We start from the raw sequence: 8,331 nt of genomic DNA, 5'->3' as shown, positions 1-8,331 counted from the left end.
CCATGGAAATCCAAATTTGATGTTAAAAACTCATGAAAATTAATGGGGAATTGAAAGAAAGTAGATTAGAGTTTCTTACCAATGAATTTGGGAAGAAGAGGTTCTTCAAAAATCACCTCTAAAGTGTTTAGGGTTGAGAAATGGTGTAAATGAGCGAAGTCACGTTTTAACCCTCTTTTACCCGCTGCAAGTGTCGCATTTGCGAACTCTTGTTCGCAAATGCGATGCCCGCAAATACGACACACTGATCGCAAATGCAATCAGTGCATCAGGCCCATCTAAGTCGCAAATGCGAACTGCCACCCATCGCAAATGTGGACAAACACTTCCGAAATGTGAAGCTTGCCCTAGAACACTGTGTCGCAAATGCGACTCTGAAATCGCAAATGTGGTCTCAGCTAAGTTCGCAAAAGCAAATTTCTAGCCCAGCATCGCAAATGTGAACTCTTATTTGCAAATGCGAGCCTTACCTCGCATTTGCGAGATCTGCAACAGACTCCATAACTGAAGCACACCAGCAGTTGCATAAGTGCCAAAACTCATCCGAAACACATCCGAAACTCACTGGAGCCCCTCGGGCTCCAAACCAAACATGCACAAAAGTGTAATAACATCAGATAAACTTGCTTGCTACCTTAAATCATCAAAATAACATTAAAGAACAAGAATTGATCATCAAAACTCATGATTTTCAACTTGAAAACTCATTTTTATAATTTTTCACCAAATGCACTTAAATGCGTTCGGGTCACCCCGGACCCCAACCAAAAGCGCATACAAGTCCAAAATTATCATACGAACCTATCAGAATCATCAAAACACCGATCCGAGGTCGTTTACCAAGAATGTTGACCGTGGTAAACTCAAGTCCCATTTTAAGCCAAAAATTATTTTTTCTTCAAAATTTTACATAAAAGCTTTTCAGAAAGCGATAGGGTCCAAGCACGCAAATCAAGAAACATTAAATAAAGATAATTAAGGTCTCATAACACATAAATTAAGTTTAGTTCTCAAAATGACCTATCGGGCCGTCACATTCTCCACCTCTAAAAGAAACGTTCGTCCTCGAATGGACATAGAAAAGTACTTGGACTGGTAAAAAGATGGGGGTAACTACTCCATATATTGGACTCGGACTCCCACGTAGCCTCCTCAATAGGATGACCCCTCCATTGCACTTTCACAGAAGGAAAACTCTTGGATCTCAACTTGCGAACATATCGGTCTAGAATAGCTATCGGCTCTTCCTCATAGGTCAAATTTTCATCAAGTTGCACCGTGCTGAAGTCCAAGACATGCGAGTCGTCCTTATAATACTTTCGAAGCATGGAAATGTGAAATAGCGGATGTACCCCTACTAGTCTAGGGGGAAATGCAAGCCTATGAGCAATGGAAATGGGCAAGCCGTGCAGGCGGATAATCTCGTGGACATAAATCTGAGCTAACCACTATGAAGAATATGAAGTCGCCACCGGAATGAAATGTGCAAACTTAGTCAACCGGTCCACAATAACCCAGACTGCATCATACTTCCTCAAAGTTCGTGGTAAGCCTATCACAAAATCCATAGTGATGCGCTCCCACTTCCACTCTGGTATCTCCAATCTCTGAGTCAAACACCCGATTTCTGATGTTCATACTTCATCTATTGACAATTCAAACACCGAGATACATAAGCAACGATATCTTTCTTCATTATCTGCCACCAATAGTGTTGTTTCAAGTCACGGCACATCTTCGTGACACCTGAGTGAATGGAATAGCGCGAACTGTGAGCCTTCTCAAGGATCAACTCTCTCAACCCATCAATATTTGAAACACAAATCCGGCCCTGAAGCTACATAACACCATCATCACCAATCACAACCTCCTTAGCACCTCCCCGTTGCACCGTATCCTTTAACACCAACAAGTGAGGATCATCAAATTGGTGATCCTTGATACGCTCCAACAACTAAGACTGTGACACAACACAAGCAAGAACCCAACTAGGATCCGAAACATCCAATCTCACAAACCGATTGGCCAAAGCCTGAACATCCATGGCTAGTGGCCTCTCTGTTATTGGTAAATATGCCAAACTACCCATGCTCTCCACCTTCCTACTCAATGCATCGGCCACTACATTGGCCTTCCCAAGATCATATAATATGGAGATATCATAGTCTTTCAACAACTCTAATCATCTCTGCTGCCGTAAATTAAGGTCTTTCTACCTAAACAGGTACTGGAGACTCTGATGGTCGGGATAGACCTCACATGGAACATCGTATAGATAGTGAATCCAAATCTTCAACGCGTGAAAAATGGATGCCAACTCTAATTCATGCACAGGGTAATTCTTCTCATGAACCTTCAACTACCGTGACGCGTAGGCAATCACCCTACCGTCCTGCATCAACACCACGCCAAGCCCAATACGCGATGCATCATAATACACGGTGTAAGATCCCAAACATCTAGGCAACACCAATACTGGGACTATGGCCAATGCAGTTTTGAGCTTCTGAAAGCTCAACTCACACTCGTCGGACTATCTGAAAAGAGCACCTTTCTAGGTCAACTTGGTTAATGGGGTTGAGATAGATGAAAACCGCTCCACGAACTAGCGATAATAGCCTGCCAAGCCCAAGAATCTCCAAATCTCTATAGCTAAAGTAGGTCTAGGCCAGTTTTGAACTGCCTCAATCTTCTTAGGATCCACCTTAATGCCCTCGGAAGAAACAACATGGCCTAAAGAGGCAATCGAGTCCAACTAGAACTCACACTTTGAAACTTTGGCATATAAGTGACGATCCCTCGGAGTCTGAAGTACGATCCGAAATTTGATGCTCCTGCTCATCTCGACTACGGGAGTAAACCAAAATATCATCAATGAAGACGATCACAAAAGAATCCAAATAGGGCTTGAACACCCAGTTCATCAAATCCATAAATGCTTCTAGGGAATTAGTCAAGCCAAATGATATCACTAAGAACTCATAGTGACCATACAGAGTCTGAAAATCTGTCTTAGGTACATCCGATGCCCTAATCTTCAACTGATAGTAGCTAGATCTCAAGTCAATCTTAGAAAACACCTTGGCACCCTGAAGCTGATCAAATAAGTCATCAATACTTGACAACGGATACTTGTTCTTGATAGTGACTTTGTCCAACTGCCGAGAGTCTATACACATCCTCATCGTTCCATCTTTCTTCTTCACAAATGCACCCCCAAGGTGAGACACTCGGTCTAATGAATTCCTTATCAAGCAAATCCTGCAATTGGTCCTTTAATTCCTTTAACTCGACTGGAGCCATACGGTATGGTACGGTAGAAATGGGCTGAGTACCCCGAAACCAAGTCAATGCAGAAGTCAATATCTCTATTGGGTGGAATTCTCGGTAAATATGTAGGAAACACCTCGAGAAACTCACACATAACTAGTACTGAATCTATTGAAGGAACTTCCGCACTAGGATCGCGGATATAGGCCAAATATGCCAAACACCCCTTCTCGATCATACGTTAAGCCTTTACATAAGAAATGACCTTGCTAGTAGAATGGCCAGGAGTCCCTCTCCACTCCCAATTGAGGCAACCCCGACAGGACCAATGTCATAGTCTTGGCGTGACAGTCCAAAATAGCGTGATAGCATGACAACCAATCCATGCCTAAGATCACGTCAAACCCCATCATATCAAGAAGTAGAAGGTCTACCCTAGTCTTATAGCTCCTAATAGTGCACAAACAAGAACGATATACCCGGTCTACCACAATAAAATCTCCGACAAGCGTAAATACATAAACAGGAACACTCAAAGAAGCACGAAACATATCCAGATATGAAGCAAAATAGGATGACACATATGAATAAGTGGAACCAGCATCAAATAGAACTGATGCATCTCTATGGCAAAGTAGAACAATACTTGTGATGACCGCATCCGACGACTCTGCCTCATGTCTAGTTGGGAATTCATAGAAACGGGGTTGAGCCCCACTATTCTGACCTCCGCCTCTCGGGCGGCCTCTAACTGGCTAATCTCCACCTCTAATGGCCTGACCACTACCTCTAGTTGCATGACCCCCGCCTCTAGCTGGCTGTACGGGCGGTGGAGCAACTGGTGTCGGGATCATGGCATGAGTACCCTGTTGTGGTTTGCTGCTCCTTATTCTAGGACAGTACCTCCTGATATGACCTGCATCGCCGCACTCAAAGCAACCCCGCAGCAGGCCTAACTACTGAGTTTGAGATGATCCCCGATAGAAGCTGAAGGTGTACTAAATACTAGCTGCTCAGGTTGAAACCTATAAGAATTATGACTGCTCGAAGCACCGTGTGCTATCTGAAGCGCTGACCGAATCGACCTGTGAGGATGGCCTCTACCAAATGGACCCCTGCCTATAGATAAGGCACCACTGAAACCACCAAAATGATAAGGCCTCTTCTCAGATACTACCTCCCTACCCTGACCACGAATCCTATCGATCTGCCTAGCAATCTCTACAGCCCGCTAGAAAGAAATATCATCCCCATCTCCTTGGTCAATTGTAGCCTGATACCAAAAGTAAGGCCATATATGAATCTCCTCACCTTCTCCCTCTTAGTAGGGATCAAGATAGATGTATGGAGAGATAGGTCCACAAATCTGGTCTCGTACTGGGTAACAGTCTTGCCACCTTGCTATAGACACTCAAACTGGTTGCGATACTCCTCCCTCAGGGAAAAAGGAATGAACTTCTCCAAAATAGCTGTGAGAACTGATCCCAAGTGAGTGGAGGTGAACCTATTGATCTGCCTCGAACATAATCCTACCATTATCTTTTGGCAAAGCCGGTCATCTAAAACACTGCGAAGTGGACTCCATTGGACTCCACAATACCCATATTGCACAACACCTCGTGGTAATGGTCCAAATAATCCTATGGGTCCTCAAAAAGTGTCCTACCAAAATGAATAGGAAAGAGCTTGGTAAACTTATCCAACCTCTTCAATCTCTTAGATGACATCACGGGCCTCTCCCCAGGTTGTGTAGAAATAACGGGCTGAACCATTCCCCAACTAATGGAACCACCGGAGTATGATATATGGGAGCCATCTGCTTCGAGTGTGAGTAGCGGGAGTCTGGGTTCCTCCACCAGCCAGGGAGACAGATGGTGCCATAGGAAATACTTCGGCTTGGGCCACACTCTTCATAAGGCCCACTAAGAGGACTAAGGCGTCCTAAAGTACGGGAATGTCAATAAACCCATCCGGAACCTGAGTTGGTCCAACTGGAACGGTCAGAACAGGGATCTCCTCCTCCTGCTCGATCTGAGGCTCTGCAATGGGTGTTGTTTTGCATGATATAGGCTGAGCTCTACCTCTACCTTGGACCCTACCTTGGCCCCGGCCCCTCCCCCTAGTAGTAGCTGTAACATGGGGCTCTGGCTCTTGCCTGGCTGTGGATGTTGTGCGTGTCCTCACCATCTGCAAGAGAACATGAATAGAATGGTTCAAACTTCAGTGATAGAATAAAGTCGCACGATAGAGAAAGAAAGAAGTGATATTTTCCTAAAGCCCTATAGCCTCTAGAAGATAAGTACAAATGTCTCTGTACCGATCCTCCAAACTCTATTAAGCTTGCTCATGACTCGTGAGACCGAGAAAACCTATTTCTCTAATACCACCTTGTCACGATCTGAAATCCCAATTGTGGGGTCGTGATGGCGCCTAATATCCACTTGCTAGGCAAGCCAACGTTAGCTAATTACTTAACCAATTTTAACAAACTATAGCAGAGTAATGATAAATAACAATTGATAAACTCTGAAATGAACAAAGTATTTATATTAACAACATGGTACTAAATCTACTCTTAGAAATCTAGAGTCACAAGTACAAGAGCAACTAAAAAACTACATATACGGTCTGAATTAAAGTACAACTGTTTGAAATAAATAAACAGTAAAACTTGATAGAATGGGGCTTCAGGGACTACGAACGCCAACAACTTTACCTCAAGTCTCCTAAAGCAATTGAATCCGATTAGTCTTCGCTACGCGCCGCTAGGACCAACACCGAGATCTTCACAAGAAATATAGAAGTGTAGCATGAGTACAACTGATCTCATGTACTCTGTAAGTACCGAGTTTAACCTCAACGAAGTAGTGATGAGGCTATGGCAAGTCACTCACAATAAACCTGTATATAATAATAATAATAATAATAATAATAATAATAATAATGATGATGATGATGAAGATGATGATGATGATGATAAAGTACAGAAATAGAAATAAAGCAGTAAACTCATATAAACGGGCCCGAAGGTCAACTACCAGAGGGCCCCAGAATAGCATGACCTCAAATCTTATATCACAATATCGAGGAAAAACTATACAACTATAAACAACAACAACTCAATCCCCTCATTTAACATAATAACATATTGTGGCGTGCAACCCAATCCCAATATTCAACACAATATCTTTTACAACGTACAATCCGTTCCTAATATTATGTTATTTTATTATCTTTTGTGGCGTGTAACCCGATTTTTCAATATCAATTTATTTCATCCATGTTGCGGCGCGCAACCTGATCCCCCAGTATCAAGTCATTAACATAAACAACCCAACTCCACTATTTATGAAACATCGACACAAAAGAGAAATGAAACGTACGGTACAATAAGGAGCTTCCAGTACAAATGGAAAATAGCTAATACTACGCAATCCCAAACCTTGGCAAAACATTAATATTGAAATAGCTAAATGGCTCACATAAACATAAAGACATAACAAAATGCTTCAAGTAACATAAGGACAATAAAAATAAGTAAAACATGAGACAACAAAAATATACAATTAATGCAATTGGAAACATGTACCAGGTAAGCAGATATTAAGTGAGAACTGAACAAATCAAAACAGGTAACAATTAAATAATAAATAACAAGTAAAGCATAGATAACAAGTAAGAACATGTAGCAACTAAAGCATGTAACAAGAGATAACATATAAATAAAGATATGGAAGTAAATAGCTCAATCCTGCATGCTATAACCCCATGACGGTGCATATACACTCGTCACCTCGTATATACGTCGTTTCCCCCGCATAATTAATATAAAAAACAACTAAAAAATCCTAAATCCCTCAAGTCAAAGTTAGACACAACACTTATTTTACTTCGCAACCAAATCAATCAACCAACCATGGCCTCGCCTTTCGAGCAAGCCTCTAAACCAACCGGATCTAACCAATTATCGATCAAACAATTCAAAATAAGCTTTAGAAACTACCCACGAATGAAAAAGGTTCAATCTTTGATGAAATTGGAAAAGTTAACAAAATTCAACCCAGGGCTCGCTTGGTCAAAATTCGAGATTCGGACCAAAATCTGATTACCCATTCACCCCGAGCCAGGTCATGTGTTTTGGTTCGAAATTCTACCTCAATTTGAGGTCTAAATCTCGATTTTGCAAAATTCCCAAATTTTACCCAAATACCCAATTTCTACCGTGGAAATCCTAGATTTGATGTTAAAAACTTATGAAAAGTAATGGGGAATTGAAAGAAAGTAAATTACAATTGCTTACTGATGAATTTTCGATGAAAAAGTTCTACAAACATTGCCTCTAGAGTGTTTAGGGTTGAGATGAAATGAGCTAAGTCCCATTTTCCCCTCGGATCACTCCGGACCCCAACCAAAAGTGAGTACAAGTCCAAAAATATCATACGAACCTACCAGAATCGTCAAAAATATTGATCTGAGGTCGTTTAGCAAAAATAGTGACTGTGGTCAACTCAAGTCCCATTTTAAGCCAAATATTACTTTTTCTTCAAACTTTTTACGTAAAAACTTTCTGAAAAATGACACGGACCACACACGCAAATCAAGAAATATTAAATAAAGCTAATGGAGGTCTCGAAACACAAAAATTAAGGCTAGTTCTCAAAACAACTTATAGGGTCGTCACAGTTAGTTTAAAATTTAAAATGCATCAATAAGCTTATTTTTAGTGTTGACAGATTTAAGGCCATTTTTAGTCATTTTAATAGAAAATATTATTACCAGGACTTATTTACCAAACACTTCAATAATGTTTGTCAGCTTCAGCACTTCTATCCAAATACATACTGCTTATTTATAAATAAAATCCAACACTTAAAATGTAGGGTTAAAAGTCACTTTTTCAGCTAATCCAAATGGGCTCATAGATATAGATAGTTGTAAATCATCAAAAATCTCAGAATTTTTTGTGTCCGCAACTGTCCCCTTCCTCTCCTCTTAATAGCACTAAGTTTCTTTAAAATGTGGTTAATTAATATACATCTAACTTTAATTACATTTAATGAT

Source organism: Nicotiana tomentosiformis, chromosome 6 (genome assembly GCF_000390325.3).
Source record: "Nicotiana tomentosiformis chromosome 6, ASM39032v3, whole genome shotgun sequence".
Lineage (NCBI taxonomy): Eukaryota > Viridiplantae > Streptophyta > Magnoliopsida > Solanales > Solanaceae > Nicotiana > Nicotiana tomentosiformis.
The sequence above is the reverse complement of the archived record's forward strand: the minus strand, read 5'-3'. Positions refer to the sequence as shown.